Source organism: Camponotus floridanus, unplaced genomic scaffold (genome assembly GCF_003227725.1).
Source record: "Camponotus floridanus strain SB8 unplaced genomic scaffold, Cflo_v7.5 scaffold4, whole genome shotgun sequence".
In the NCBI taxonomy this organism is placed as follows: Eukaryota; Metazoa; Arthropoda; class Insecta; order Hymenoptera; family Formicidae; genus Camponotus; species Camponotus floridanus.
Window position 1 is genome coordinate 3,702,163 of NW_020229547.1, and position 16,574 is coordinate 3,718,736.

At 32.4% G+C, this 16,574-nt stretch overlaps 1 protein-coding gene across 1 annotated transcript in view; it reads left to right on the top strand.

Moving 5' to 3' along the window:
- Positions 1-1,790: 1,790 nt before the first annotated feature.
- Positions 1,791-16,574, top strand: part of LOC105259581 (serine proteinase stubble) — a 43,969-nt gene continuing 29,185 nt past the window's right edge. The window contains exon 1 of the mRNA XM_025411411.1: positions 1,791-2,003. The gene's annotated coding sequence lies outside the window, so the exon portion shown is untranslated. The remainder of the gene's footprint in view (positions 2,004-16,574) is intronic.

The window sequence follows — 16,574 nt, forward strand, 5'->3', positions numbered from 1 at the left end:
GCGAAAGGAATTCAATAGCGGTTTTATCGTCGGTGATACTCGACATCGAAAAAAAAGTCCTGCAGCACTTCATTATCTCGCGTTCTTTTTTATTGATAATATTGATAGTTTTTCCTAGCTGATTAATCGTCTGACACATGGTGGTTGATGCAAGTATCCGATAGAGTTTTACTAATGGATGATTGGTTTTTTTTTCATTGGAGAGCCTTCGATGTAGGGTTGGTACTCAAAGACAAGACTTAAGACAAGATAATATTGTAAAAATATTGTATTGATATGAAAAATTAAATCATGTCTTGATCTTGAGTGTGATCTTCGGAGCAGAAATCTTATCTTGTATATATTATCTTGTTTCTAACTTATTAATAATTTTTATCCAATAATGATTGATTATTTAAAATAATATATTTAATATAATCTTTAAAATATAATTAAAATATAATTTAAAATTGTTATTATTTATATGTCTCATTCGTTTACTTCTCTCAAATATTCGTTTATTTCTCTCATATACATATATTATTTTTATGTAAAAATAGTTGCATATAATCGTTAATGTATTTTTATTTATTAAATAAAATTTTTTAAGTTTACATATAATATAGTGATTTTTTTCTCATTTAATTGATAAACATACATATTTTAGTATTATTTAAACCAATAATCTCGACAATATTTGTCTTGTTACTATTTTATTGATAACTAATTAAAAATATTGTTTTGATCTCGTCTCGAATTTCGAGACAAGAAAAGAAAATTAAGATCAAGATTAATCTCGATATCTCGTGCAACTCTACTTCGGTGAGAGAAATAGGATGGCGCGTTCTTGCAACAATAAATATGAATTTTTCATACGCGATGCGAGATCCGCGAAGATGACAGTGTCGGTGCTGAATGGTGTCGAGAACAGAGGGAAAGCTCATTTTCACTTCGTTACGTAAAATGGCTGGAGAAGCGGACGGCTTCAGAAAAGTAGCATCTTTTTTTCTTTCGCTTAAATAAATTTGTTTGTCTTGTCATCAGAGGTCCGTCATTACGGCCGGTATTATCAGTATTATCCTGTCATCCGCTCCCTCGTCGATGCGATTACAGTCTAATTTAATGGTAGCCAAAGTGGCACGCGAAACTTTCCTCGGGGTATCAACCTGTACATAATGATATTCCAATTTTCGTATATTATAGACTTATACGCGACGGCTAATCGGAGAGAAACGCGGGGATTTCGATGCAAATGTCAAAATCCTTATCGTCAATGTACTAATTCGCGATTCGAAATCCCGCTACCGCGCGTCCCAAGAAATCGCTACGGCTGTCAGGGAAATTTGTCTGCGTGGAAAAGTGCGTGAAAAGTTTCTCTCCCACGACGGGGACGACCGTGATGACGGTTCCTCACTCGTCGTTCGTGTCCAATCGCATCCGGCGCGGCTCCGGGGCCGGGGATCCATCCATCTCGTGGAATCCTGGCGGGAGACGACACGTGGTTGTTGCGCGGCACGAGGCCGAGACCGAGTGTGGTGGCTCCCTACTACCACCTTCCTTCTCGGCTTCCTCGTCCACGCTGGACGCAATGAGGCGATCCGCAAAACGCGACCGGTAGTCGAACCGCGTGCACGCCGAGGAAGTGCGCGTGGATCTCTCGATATGCGCGTATCACGCGGCCGCGAATAGTATCGAAATAAATCGGGGTTTCGAGGTTTTGGTTTCGATCGCGCGAAAGGTACAGCAATCGATCTCGAAGAGCGACGCTGGATTTCTGCTTCTCTTGCCTTTTCAGATTAATTAATTAATAAGTTTGTTTCACGATCCATGTGCCTGACGGTCCGATATTGCGGTTGCATCTGATCGTGTCATGTGTATCGTGCGTCAGATCGTCTCCGAATGTGTAAATACGATCGCGTGTTCGTAAGAACGATCGACGGGGAAGATGGGCCAGGAATAACGATCGATTGAGTGCCCTACGATACAGACGGCTGCCCTGTGAGGAACGATCAGCTACGAAATTGGTGAGTCGATTCTCGAAATGACGAGTACTTGATGTGCGATTGCGCGTCGATAGAGTCGAAACCAGTTACAAATCTCCTTGCGGATTTAAAGGTGACAGGTGTCGTAATGTGTAGTATAAAACAATATTTGTAAAAATAGTAAATAAAATATTAAAAATTTTTGAAAACTTTAATCTCGTCTTGAGTGAATCTTTGCAACAAAAATCTCGTCTTGTCTTTCCTTGATTTTATTGACAATTTTTACCTCTAATACTTAATAATTATTTAAAATAATATTTCATATTTAACATTATTTTTTTAATATAATTCAAAATAATTATTACTATTATTACTGTTATTCGTTTATTACATGCAAAATTTTATATTGTTTATTTTGTTTATTGTATTAATTGTTTAAAATTTGTTTTAGTATAAATGTTTTTATATATTAAATAAATTTTTTTAATATATAAATATATTAGTTCGAATATAATATAGTGGCTTTTTCTCTCATTTAATTTATAAAGTTTACAAATTTTACAAATAAATTATTTTGATAAGATCAATAATCTTGGCAATCTTAATTTTGATAATTAATTAAAAATTTTGTCTTGATCTTGTCTCGAATTTTTGAGATAAGACAAGATAATATCAAGTCTCTCTTGGGATCTCGCGCGACTCTAAGGTTCCAATAAATCCGCGCAACAATGAGTAATAATAGTACTTGGAGATGCTATCATAACTTAACGTATGATATCTCTAATTCTCATACATTAAAATAATAAAGTAATAAAGTAGCAAATTATCGTGAATTATTTAAAAAAGAAGAAAAAATGAAATTAACCGACATTCGCTCATTTGTAAAGTAAAGACGAGCTTCGTGAAATAATTCACGATCGTTTACAATGAATCACGCGATGATCTGAAACGTGTAAAAGATTGGAAAGTTTTAATCTCGCGGTATCGATAGAAAGTCTCACACCGCGCCTGGCGCGAAAGCAATTTTAAGCGTTAATATACTTGCATCCGTGCGGATGAAATTAGTCTCCGGAATAGATGATCGATCAGTAACGAGCATTATCCGACTGCTAATACAAGAATTATCGCCGCTTCCAGAAGTAGGCGAGCGCGCTAGATTGAAAACAATATAATCAATAGCCGCAGGTTAATATTATTAGAAAGTTTCGATACCGTGCGATCGAATTATAAGCGAATATAGTTTGGAATATAAATATCCTTAGATTCCCCACAGATGTTAATATCTCATTTTGCATCGTTTTTATCTTTCTTGTACGAGAGCAGAAACTCTAATTAAAATTTCTTTATATATTGCAGAAAGAAAATCAAGGATATATATTTATTATAGTAATTTGCAAATTCTGGCTTTGCTAAAGATTCATTGATTTCAATGAAAAAAAGATATTAATGCATACTCTAGCGAAATTTAATAACCTTTCTCATTAATTTACCGAAACACATAAATAAAAATAAATTTTAACTATTAAATATTAATATATCTAATCGATAATGTAATGTTCTTTTACTCACGAAAGATAGTCTTGCTTCTGTTTATACATTTATATGATTTTGGTATCATACTGTTTTTTACAAATGTTATATAATATAATGGAAAAGTGAAAAAGATGCGAAAGAATTATAATATATTTTAGACATCTTTACGAAGTCTTTGATATTTGTCTGAGTTAGCGGAAAAAGAAGTGGAAGAAAAAAAAATTGCAACTTGATTTTATTGATCCTTTTTTCTGGATCAAACCGCGAATTCTAATAGAAGAGATTATTATTGAGTGATGGGAATGCATTGTTGTGCTCTGATAAAAGACGGGAGAAAAACGTAATTTACTTAAAAAAAAATTCTAATAAAGAATGAGACAGTTTTTCCTCCGCTGCTTTTCGCGATCACGAATGCTATCCGAAAGGCGATTAGTCCGCCTGTGGCGGAATCCCCCGTGTGAATTGGGTCAAGCCGATTCCTTCTTAAAATAACCGTAACCACTTGCCGTGATCGAACGCGCCACTTTCACTGATTAGTCTCGCGCGCGCTTCCTAAACACGTGCGTTCTACCTTGTGTCGACAGCGTCTCCACATATCTTAGGTATCCTAGTCTTCTCACCCTCTATCGATTGACTGGATTGAAATTAGAAATCCATTTTCTGATTAAAACATTTTACTCAGAAAGTGAAAAAACTTATTTTGGATAAAGTTGCATAAGATACCAACTTAATCTTGATATTGTCTTCTTTTATCTCGAAATTCAACATAAGATGAAGACAAGATTTTATTGTAATTGTCAAGACAGTACACAAACTAAGATTGTCGAGAGAGAGGGGGGGAGGGGGAGAGGGGGAGAGGGGGGAGAGAGAGAGAGAGAGAGAGAGAGAGAGAGAGAGAGAGATTGTTGGTCTTGTCAAGATTATTGATTTTTAAAAGAAGCTGAAATATTTATACATATTATACATATTTGTAAATTAGAAGATTTGTAGATAAATATTTGTAAATTAGAAGATTTGTAGATTTGTAGATAAAAAAAGAGAGATATTACATTATATATGAACTTAAAAAATTTCATTTAATAAATAAAAACATTTATATTAACAAGTTCTCAAACAATTGATATAATAAACAAAATAAAAAATAATAAAATTTTATAAAATTATTTAGCTATACAAAATTTTACATACAATACATATATGCGATTCTCTGCTTATATGCATGTGAGCTGCATCATTCTGGCACCTCTGTATGTAACATTGTCTTTTCATATAAAGATAACATATACTCGTATATTTTGGGAAGTAAACGAATGACACATAGATGTGTAATAAATTTTATCTTAAATTATATTATATTATAATTTTTATTAATTATATTATATTTATTATATTAATTATATTATATTTATATTATATTATATTATATTATAAAACTTGTATATTATATATTATTTTAATCAGTTATTCAAGTTAGATAAAATTATTAATAAAATCAAGACAAGACAGTACAAGACGAGATTTTTGCTACAAAAATTTATTCAAGACGAGATTTTTGAAAGTTTTCAATATTTATACAATATTTTTACGAATATTGTCTTGCCTTGAATCTAATGCAATTCAAATTTTAGAATCTTTATCGCTCTATTTTCATATGTTATTACATTGTAATCATTTTTAAAAATAATTATTTTTGCTAACATAACATAAAACCGCTGGTCGAATAATTAATCGTCGAATAGTAGTACGTCAATTTTTTATGCATTTTTTATTAATATATGCTTTTATTATATTTTATTTGTAAAATTTACTTCATAAATCTTGCATGATTTAATTATATTAAAAATTATTTATTATTAATATATGCTTTTATTATATATTATTTTTTATTAATGTATGCTCTTCATATTTTATTTGTAAAATTTACTTCATAAATCTTGCATGATTTAACTATATTAAAAAAAAATAAAAAATTTAATGCTTTCTTGTTTCACTATATATCACTATAATTTCACACATAAAATTGTTAGATCTTTTCACGAGAATCGCAAGATTTTGTGTGCACAAATTTTTCAATCTAATTTAAAAATCACTTTTTGTCGGAACCTATTTAGTCGCCATTGGAAGATTAATAAAAAGTACCTTGTGTAACGAATCGAATCTTCATGCTATAATAGGGCTCTCTCAGATGTAAAAATTTCAAGTCTAAAAGTAGACTGATTCTCTCTCGTGATTTCACTTTCGTCGAAAGCCATCGTCATGTTAACATCGTCGGTGGTAGCGAGATGCAATCAATTATTTCACGTTGCAGCAAAATAGATATAGAGATAGTTCAGAGATGCATTCACTTGGGCGCATCGCTATTTCGTTCTAGTTTCCAAGTGTGTGAGTGTGTGTGTGAGTGTGTGTGCCAGTTCAGAACAAATTAGAGACGCTTTTGTTCGCGATGGATTTGGATCTCTTTTCTCGGAGAGAATCCGAGTCTGTTAGAGCGTTTCGTCGTCACGGTCCCCGGGCCATAACAGATCTGTCCCGCATATATCCGACCCAAAAATCAAGGGATAATCGTCTCGGAAACTCGAAACGAAATGTGGTGTATTAATACGCCATTTGTATGCGCTTTCTCGAAACACGAGCGCGAAAGCCACGTCGATTAACGAGCCGCTGATGCTCACTCCGAATAAACGAATGCAGAGCATGAGAAATCTGCTGTTACACGCTAATGACGAAACGTTATTTGCTATCGTTTTCACGAGATAAAGCTAATTCACGATGGGTAATCGCGATTTGATTGCATTTCTACCTGTTTGCGCCTTCTGCTTGTCTACCTGCGAAATTGAACGACCTATTTTAGAGTCATCCTACAATAATGGCGGCACAATCGGTGAAATAAATAAATATTCATGTAAAAAAGTGGGATATTATTATTTACTAGAGGGATCTTGAGGGATGAGGTCATTCTACGATGTTGTGTTCGTCGGTGCCGTTTCTTACGGAAGGCCAGTCAGAAGCCAGCATGCAGTACACGCGAATACCTCCACCGGCACTTATTTGGTCAGCGAGCGACCTTTCAGGGATCCTCCATGGCAATCGACATTGCATCCATCGAACGAGATACCAAGTCTGACATGTCTATACGTCCATTTTTTTCAACGAGCGACAGAATTCATCCATAGCAACGGCATATCCCGTGAAGAGAGCATTCGCACACTCTTCAGCCCAACGAGTAATTGTTAGAAAACAATATTTGTGGACTAGAAAAATATGTGAGATGCAAGTGGCTGGATGGGCACTCGAACCCGAGTCTTTCGCTTTCCGGGCAACTGCTCTAGACCACTGAGCTATTCGGACCTCACACCTAATGCTGCTTCTTAACACAGTGATATGTGACTCCAGAGCATGTTGGTATCTCGCTCGATGGATGCAATGCCGATTGCTATGGAGGATCCCTGAAAGATCGCTCGCTAACCAAATCAGTGCCGGTGGAGGTATTCGCGTGCACTGCATGCTGGCTTCCGATTGGCCTTCCGATTGACCTAAAAAACGGCACCGACGAGCACAAAGCCGTAGAGTGATCCCTCAAGATCCCTCTAGTAAATAATAATATCCCCATTGTGCCAAATAACAGTAGCGGATAGATCTTAAATAGGATCAAGCCTCCAGAAAAGATAGGGAGGAGGTCAGACGTGTCTATACGCTCATTTAGTCAACGAACGACAGAATCCATCCGTGACAACGGCATCGACGAATATCCAAATAAAATTTCATAAGTGATTCACTCTCAAAAATGATAAGTTACTTATCTTACTCTAATTACTTGATAATTTTTATAATTTGTGTTATCTGTAACATGTGCTTGACCGCAAACGTGCCCCACAAATGCGTTTATTGTCATCGTGAAAATCAACCTTTTTATGATATATCGAAAATATTATCGTAGTGAATTTGTAATTATACATATCTATTCCTTTGTACGTATCTACTTTTTTACATCCGTTAACAGTAGAGCAATTTTGCCAAGGCAGATTTAGGGATAATAGAAAACGAGAGGGGATTCTCCTGTAGAATATTTATCACATGTTAGCATTATATTTGTTTGTTGCATCGTCGCATGCGTACAACATTAATGTGCTATAAAATTTTTCTTTAAGACGGCCATAATTTTCTGCGATTGTAATTATAAATAAATTGGAATTAATGCGCGTTACCAGGTAGGCAGGAACTTCCGTGAAAGCAACTTCATTAGCGACGTACAACGATGCATAAAGGACGATGTTTTATACCGTGCTAATTCCACGAAAAACGTTAAATATTCGGATCTACTGATCCCTCATCTTAATTATTCGAAGATTTAAAAAAAGGTTAAATATAAGGTTATCGGACTAAATTGCGCATGCAATGAGTTGTACAAAATACTTTGAAATACATTTACTCAAATAAGGCTGAAAAATTTAATATTAATTTTATTTTAATATTAATTTAGTATTAATCTGATAATATATATACGTCATATTTCAATTTTAATGTAAAATATATTAATATAAAAATAGAAATATAAAAAATTATTTTTTAATAAAAAAGATCGGACTCCTAAATTCTTGCTAATGAAAAATTTATGTCATAAATTTCATCTCGAAAATTGTCTGATTGTATACTTTTCAAATAGTCCTTAAGACATGAAAAAAATATCACGCAAAATTAACCGATTCTATATAAAAAATAAATAAATCTGCGGATGTAACTGAAATACTTTATATTTTCCATTCTATTTATCTCTCTATTTTATAATAATGTTTTATGTATACTTTCCATTCGTGTAATTATACGGGCTAGATAGTTAATTTTTCAATAGATAACGAACGAGCGTTTAATTGGAATAAAATGCCCCACGAAGATACAAATGTATGTCAATCGCGCAACTCGACTCGTTAACGCGGTTTCGAGGTGGTCCACTCTGTCTCGACGAAAATCGAGTGCAATAAAATTTAGTAGCCGGAAACATTTACCATTGGGATCACCTGGAAATGGCGCTGCATTTCATTAATTTTAATAAATGATTTCTTTCGACGTAATTAATTAAAAGATCGAAATGCCAGAACTCGGTTGTTTCACTTTAATGATTATTTATATGGGATTGTAAAATTTGAGATTTCTTACGAAATATATCATTTGCGTATAAAGAACCGGTAAATTCGAACGAACTTATAACGGTATATCTGCGGGAAAAACGCTCAAAACGCGTTATTGTGCCGATTCAAGATTAAGCTCAAATCATGGAAAATGATTAGCGTTTCGACTATTAAATCCTCCGAAACATATAGGCGGCGAACGAGAAATGTGTGCCGATTGAAAGTCGATTTCTAGGTGGCCCGATCTTTGCCGCGCCTCTCTTGCGAAAATTCACCTGCAGTAGATGTAATATATCGTTCCGTTTGATGTTAATGAACCCTTTCAAATAATAATATAACAAGTATCTATCCGCATACCTTATATTACGGTCAGATTTACATTTCTCCTAGATAATTATTAGAAAAGTGTTTCTTTGCAATTTATAATTTTTTTTAGTTTATTTTTATTTAGCGCGAGGTACAGGAAAGTCCATTACACAAACGAAAATAAGAAGAAAATTAAATTAAATATATACAAATAAAAATAAAATTGGAAAAATAGAAACAATATACAAATATACAAATACAAATAAAAATAAAATTGGAAAAATAGAAATACAAATAAAATAGAAATACAAATAAAATAAAAATACAAATACAAATAAAACAATATACAAATAAAAATAAAATTGGAAAAATAGAAAAAATAAGAAGAAAATTAAATTAATTATTTCTGATTTTTTAAAAACTAGGAAACTAACATTTTTATGCATTTCGCACGAGAAATTATTATATTATGCGAATATATTATTATTTTTTTATATCAAACAAATTCTATACTTTTTGGATAAAATCTATAGCAGTGATAAAAACTGTTATTTTCTGAAGAAAATCAATAAAAGCTGTTTTTTTCTATTAAAAACATTAAAATAAATGGAAAATCTTTTTATCAATATTTTGCAATTAAGAATGTTTTCTAATTTAAGTTTTGTCGAAAATAAAATCCGTAATAAATCAAGTATAGTAAATAAGTTAGCTTTTTCTGAGCAAATGTTGAAAAGTAAAATGCGAATCTATATTGATAAAAAATTTCAATTGTTATCATTACATATTTTTCTTATTAAATTAAATTAATATATAAAATTTAGTGACATTTATATCTAAAGTTTTAAAAATTTCACACATTAATTTGAATTAAAAAAGATTTTATTATATCGGTTTTATTTTTTGAAACTATAGTAATTTTATTCGATTAACATGATTTATTAATTAAATAAAAAATATCTTTTGCATGAAGATATATAAATATATTTTATTGTATAATATATTTGTATAATATATTGTATAATATATTTTGCATGAAGCTATATAAATATATTTTAATTACACATATTAGTTATTTTTGTAGTTTTTACCAGTTTATTCCATGGGAAAGGCTAGGATAATAAAAACTGGAATTTACAGTGGTTTTTTCTACTCATTAAACTTCTTCAGTCAATCTTGTGTGGTTCATATATAAAATACACATATATAAAATATTACTTTGATGAACAAATTTTTATCAATCTTAGCAACATCAGTATATTATTACGATATTAATTAAGATACTCATAGCAATTCAGCGCATATGCGTGTAGTATATGCGTGTGCGTACATACACGAAATGGCAAACAAATTTCCTCGGGACATGACATGGGACACCCTATTGCCACGAGAAATTATATCCATCGGCGTTGCCGCGATACATACGCGAGGTGTTAAAGTAGGTCACTTTTATCCCCTGTAGCAAACGATCACGATCAGAGATTGAGATCGGCCGTCGTAGTCGATACGGAGAGCGAATGATCGCATACTCGATACACCTTCAGAATACTTACGCCATTGTTATACACCGCTCTATTGTTCTCCGAGGCTCCGTTTCGGAAATTCCCTTTTTTCTCTGATATCTCAAAAAAAAAACTACGAATTATAAGATGTCGATATTATCGTCTTCCGGCTCTCTCTCTTTCTCTCTCTCCATAAATATGCACAGAAGAAGTCTTGCCGTGCTTGCTCGTAATTCAGACGAATCTAGAGAGCCGATCCGTAATCGCGTCCAACTATTTCCGCGACTAATGAGCAGAGCCGCGAATAATGAAATTACGCTTGTCTGGGCAAGTAGCCCAGATGTTCGTGATGCGAGATTCAAACAGGAGTGACGAACACGCGAGACGTGGACAATCGCACGGAGAGACGATGTTTGATCGAGGAAAATCGTTGTGGCATAACAAGATGAAGATAAATTTAAAGTGCTCTTGCTATTAGGATGCACCTTTTCAATAATGCAGCGTTAAGCATTATTTTTCTTCTCTTCCTTTCAATTCCGCCGTCAATTTTAATACGGATATGACACGACACGCGGGCAAGCTGCTCTAAATGGCGACGTGAGATTTCTATAGTGAACAAAAAATGGATCGCGCGTCCAGGATCTAATCTCGTCGTGTCAACTATCGATATCTCTCGAGGATATAGACACATGTGCATATTAGAGATGTGAATAGAAAAAAGAAACAAAATATTTTTTATAAAATACGTTTTTTTTTTGAAGAAAAATAAGCCTCTTTTTTATTTTATTTTTTTTTTATTTAACATCTATATTTATGTTTTGATTATTGCTAGAGTTATTTTTTCATTATTTTTGATTTTTTAAATGATATTTGAATTAATCATTATTATTTAAATGTAGATCGTATTTTAATTGGTTATATGATTATGTAATTACTATTTTTTAATTAAATAAATTCGCCAAAAACAAATCAAAATTGAAGTTGAATGAATTGTCTCTATAAGAACACAGTCTGTAAATTTTAAAAATCTACTTTAATTAGTATTAATATATTAGTTTTATTATAATAACAAAAAAGTATTTATATTTTTTTCGTAGTAATTTTAGTGAATTAATTTTAAAATAAGAAACGGAGATTATTACGATAAAAAATAATACTAAAAATGATATGGATTATATAATTCTGGTAATTTTCAGTATAATAAAAATTTCTGTATCTTTATACATCTAATTGAAAATTCCGAATCATATAGTGTTTGATATATAATAATTTGCCGCAAAAATGTCATCAATTCATTAAAGATATTCTCGAAAAAGGATAAAAAACAAAAATATTAGAATAGTATATATTTTTAATATTATATTATATCAAAACTATTATATCAAACTATTAAAAAGAAAATAGTTTTTTCGGCTCTAATATATACAATCATGTATGTATATATGTATATATAGACATGTTCACGTGTCGTGAAGATAAAACTATTAGATACATACACGCGAGGCACACTGTTTGCGCGCTACCTTACGTGGTTTACCTTACGCGTGATTATAATTCCTCTCTTTCATTTCTTTCTTTCTTTCTTCACTCCCAAGTCTTTTCATGGCGTTCACCCATCGACCTTCTTAAGAGAGATCCGTCGACTTTTCCATCGGCCTCGATCTCGATACACACTCGACGACGTGTGTATCTAAATGCGGGAAGAGCGGCTACGTCAACGCGCAAGAAAATATGTGAGGTCTAGGTAGATGACACGAGATAGATCTCAGATCGCGGATAGCATGCTTTTCGACGACCCCTTTTGAACGCACTCGAAGCACTCTTTTAACCCTTTGATTATAAATATAAATCTGTGAAAGAGATGTATCGCGTAAAAAAAGAATCAATTATTCTTAATAATTATTTTCTATTTATTCTTAAGAATTAATTATTCTTAATTAATTATTTTCTTTCCTATTAAATATTGCCGACATCATTCTTTTCTTATGACTTTTTCAATTTTTATCTGGACGCATAGATGTACTTTTAATGAAGGATTAATCTATAATTAATGAAAATATCTGGGAAATTAATTATTTATTGTATTTCGTGTATACATCGAAAGTATATACGTATTTGCGACTTGTCAATCGACTTTTCACCTACAATAAAATTAATCATATTCGAGAGATGCCTAGAGCGATAATATTTGACAGCAGTCAGTAGGGGATTGTGCGATACAGTGGGCTTCGCAATAGATTTCGTGCCGATGAATAATGCGCTGCCATACGAAACGGACAGTGATATGACATACAAAACGTGAAAATAAGGATGAATTGCAACGTTGTTCCGCGTGTGGTCGAAAGGTTTCACCAAGGTACCGCGCGAGCTTTCTCTCGGATGAGAAAAATTCAACCAGCGACTCGACAAAATTTCCAAATATGCCGGACGTGTACGCATAAAAATATACATAAAGGTTTTTATTACTTTGGGGATCCGAAGATCGACTAAAAGTGTGTCACATGTTGGGAAAGAAAAATTTCATGTAAACTACTCTTTCCGCGCGTGCGATTTTTCGAGCGAATTTTCCCTGGAATTTGCGTCTATTAATTACACGATGTTCGCTAGTTATTAATGCACTTACGAATCGTCACATCAGGCACTTCCCTCGATACTTTCACTGCCTCCATAATCATCGAGCGTGTATAAGGCTGAAGGAAGTGCCATATTAACGTTACATCTAACCAGGAACGAAAGTCAGCAAACATCTTCGATATACATGTATGTTCTATCCATTGTCCTATATTCAACGTCGCGTTTAACGCATCTTTCTGTTTGCAATTTGTAGATACATATCTTGTATATACTTGGAACTTGATACTTGATTTATATGTAAAAATATTCTTTCACTGACAATAACTTAGATGTACCTTTGCGCAATTTATAATATTTTTTATTTAAACGAGGAAAGTGTAGATTTATGTAAATATCTATTTGAATATATAAAAAATTGTATGAATTACGAAGAAAAAATTGTGTGGATTAAGAAAAATATTTATAAATATTAATTGCAATTCAATTTTATTAATTTATAATTTTGTCTACATTTTTCTGAGAATTGACAATGATAAGATAATCTAAAAAATTCACTGACAATGTGTATGTTATTGTATATTCAGTTTATAATTTCGAATATTTTATTTAAGCTGGAACATATATTTATTCAAATATAAGAAACTTAATTATACGAAAAATATGTATCTATAAATATTAATTGCAATTTAATAAAATTTTATAAATTTTCGTCTCCTCTAAAAATAATGATGAAAACTTGAAATTAAATTTAATATTTGTATGATTTATAACTTTGTAACAATCACCTGTTCCTTATACATATATAATTTTATCTACATCTTCTTGAGGCTTGTCAGTGAGATTGTTTAAAGTCGCAGCCAACGAATGTCTTAATGAGGTATGCGCAGAGTGTTAGTTCAAAGTCGATTAACGTAAGATGCACGTGTCTCGCATGTACATACATATATACGCCGGCTGAGTGTCCATTCAGCGTCGATAATGACGACTATTATGTCTATACTTTCTCCAAATTAGCGGTAAAACGTCACGCGCCACGCTCGCATTAGATAGGGTTGCGTCCGCGCGATTTTCCTTTTACTTTCAAAGCTATTGTAGGATGCGAAAAGAGAAATGGAAAACATTAGGTGCATGACAAAGTATATGGGTGTCTCCTAAAAGAACATTCTTGTGTGATTGAAATCTCGAGAAGAACCTGAAAGAATTTATTAAATCAGCTGCAAAAGTCTTTACATGCATTATAAATCTTGCTAATTATTTTATTAAAAGAGCAACAAAAGTATTTCTCGAAAAAAATAATTATTTTGTAATAATAATGAAATACACATGATCGAAAAGACTTAATTTCGATTTTATTAAAAAGGAAAACTCGTCTCTTGATGAAGTAGAAACATTAGAACATTTAGCAAATAAATTGTACAGAAGATGCGAGGAATAATAAAAGAACGAATCAAATTTTAGGAGAAAAGGGAGAAGAAATTAGTTGAATAAAAAAATTTTAAGAAAAGAGAATAAAAAAAAATTAATGACAATCTAAAAGTAATTGAAATTATTTAAGGTAAAAAACAGTATATAAGTTAAGCGTATTATAAAGTCTGCAATATACATTTTATGTAAAACGCTTTTCAATGAAAGGCAAGAAATAAATAAATCTCTCTAATTCCTCTCTTGATTCTTTTAACTGATTTCAAAAATTTATTTTTCGACTACTTGAGAGATTAATTTCTAAGTTTGTTCTGTAATTAATAACTCTATTTTTCTATTTCCTTTATTATGTCATTTTATAAATCGCTGCATCCCACAGATTATCAGATCAAGGATAAGCATCTCTTCTGGGTAGATAAAATCGACCGCGGCTTCCTTTTTGCATCCAAATGAATGTCATAACGTTTGGCTTACGAATAGATTACAATACATTATCGAGTCACAATAGCCAGATATGTACGTCCTTTACATTGTGTTATAAAAGACGATCGCGCGAAGTGCGGATTCGTGTTGTCCGCTTTGGAGCGAGCCGGTTCGGGTGATTTACGGCCCACCCGAAAGCTTCGAGAGAGTCCCCCTTTTTTTTTCTTCCTCTCTCGAAACCTGTGACATAGATCCTGGAATACGTCCGCGAGCAATAACTGCATCTTCCCGCGATACGAGCGACCGGTTGCGATTCTTAAAACGCGAACTACACCGACTCTCGGCGCGATAAAACGAGCCGCGGTAATTGCCGACACGGCCGAGCGTTTATATCCGTCCGTGGTGGATTCCGCGCGGACTTTCGTTGAGGATTAGTAAGAGTAAAACGTAAATGCTCGGAGACATCGATTAACGGTAACGGTAAACGACTTACTCGTATTCCTGGCGCGTATACAGCAGGCACAGTTTCCAGCTGCCAAGGCAGCTAATATCGACTTTCGCGACGACTGTCGTCGCATTACAACCGTGGAAAGCGTCCGATTAATTATTCCGATTAAGCGTCGCGGTTAATTAAGATCGAACACGGAAGGAATCCGCGACTCGGGGCGACGGAGTGACGCAACTCGAATCGCAGTTGTAATATGCACGGCAGCTGAATTATATTGGCTTTTTTAAGCCTTAAGTCCTTGTCACGCGCGATTATCCTTCACCTTGTTGCTATAATTTACTTCTTATCGGATCTCGTAGACTGTATATATAGACATCACGGCGATTTATCTCCAACTTTTTGATACAAAATCATATACAGGTATTTTATTGCTCTGTTATATGTACACGTACGGTACAGACCATTACAATATTTATACTATTTAACGACATCTATATATGTACTGTATAATATATAATATATATATTATTTTGCTGAGATTATTACATATTGAATTTATCCACGAGAAACATTTTTTTCAGCGCGCGCGATATTAGAAAGATAATATTATACTAGAATTGCGCAAGTTCAAGACAAGATTCGTAAATATATTGTATTGATATTGAAAATTTTCGTAAAATTTAAATTTTGTTTTGATTTTAAGTGAATCTTTGTAATAAAAATCTCATCTTGTAGTGTCTTGTCACGATTTTATGGACAATTTTTATTATCAATTTCTTTTTCATTTTTAACCATTTTTATCTAATACTGCATAATTGTTTCAAATATAATATTATACAAATAAAATATAATATAAATATTTAATATAATTTGTATAATATAATTTAAAATTATTATTACTATATGTCATTACTATGTGTCATTGGTTTACTTTCTAAAAAAACATCTATACAATTGTCTTTAGAAGAGACAATTGCATACAATAATGTAAATGCGACTTACACGCATACAATCAAAAAATTGCATAAATATGCTGTATGCAAAGTTTTATATAGCTAAATAATTGTTTAAAATTTTATATTGTTTATTTAAATTATGTATATTTATTTAATTATGTATGCTTATTTAAATTATATTGTTTATTTTGTTTATTGCATTAATTGTTTTTAAATTTGTTAATATAAATGTTATTTATTCTACAAAATTTTTTTAATTTGTATATAATATAGAGATTAATTTTTTAATTTGTATATAATATAGAGATTCTTCTTATCTTTCTCTC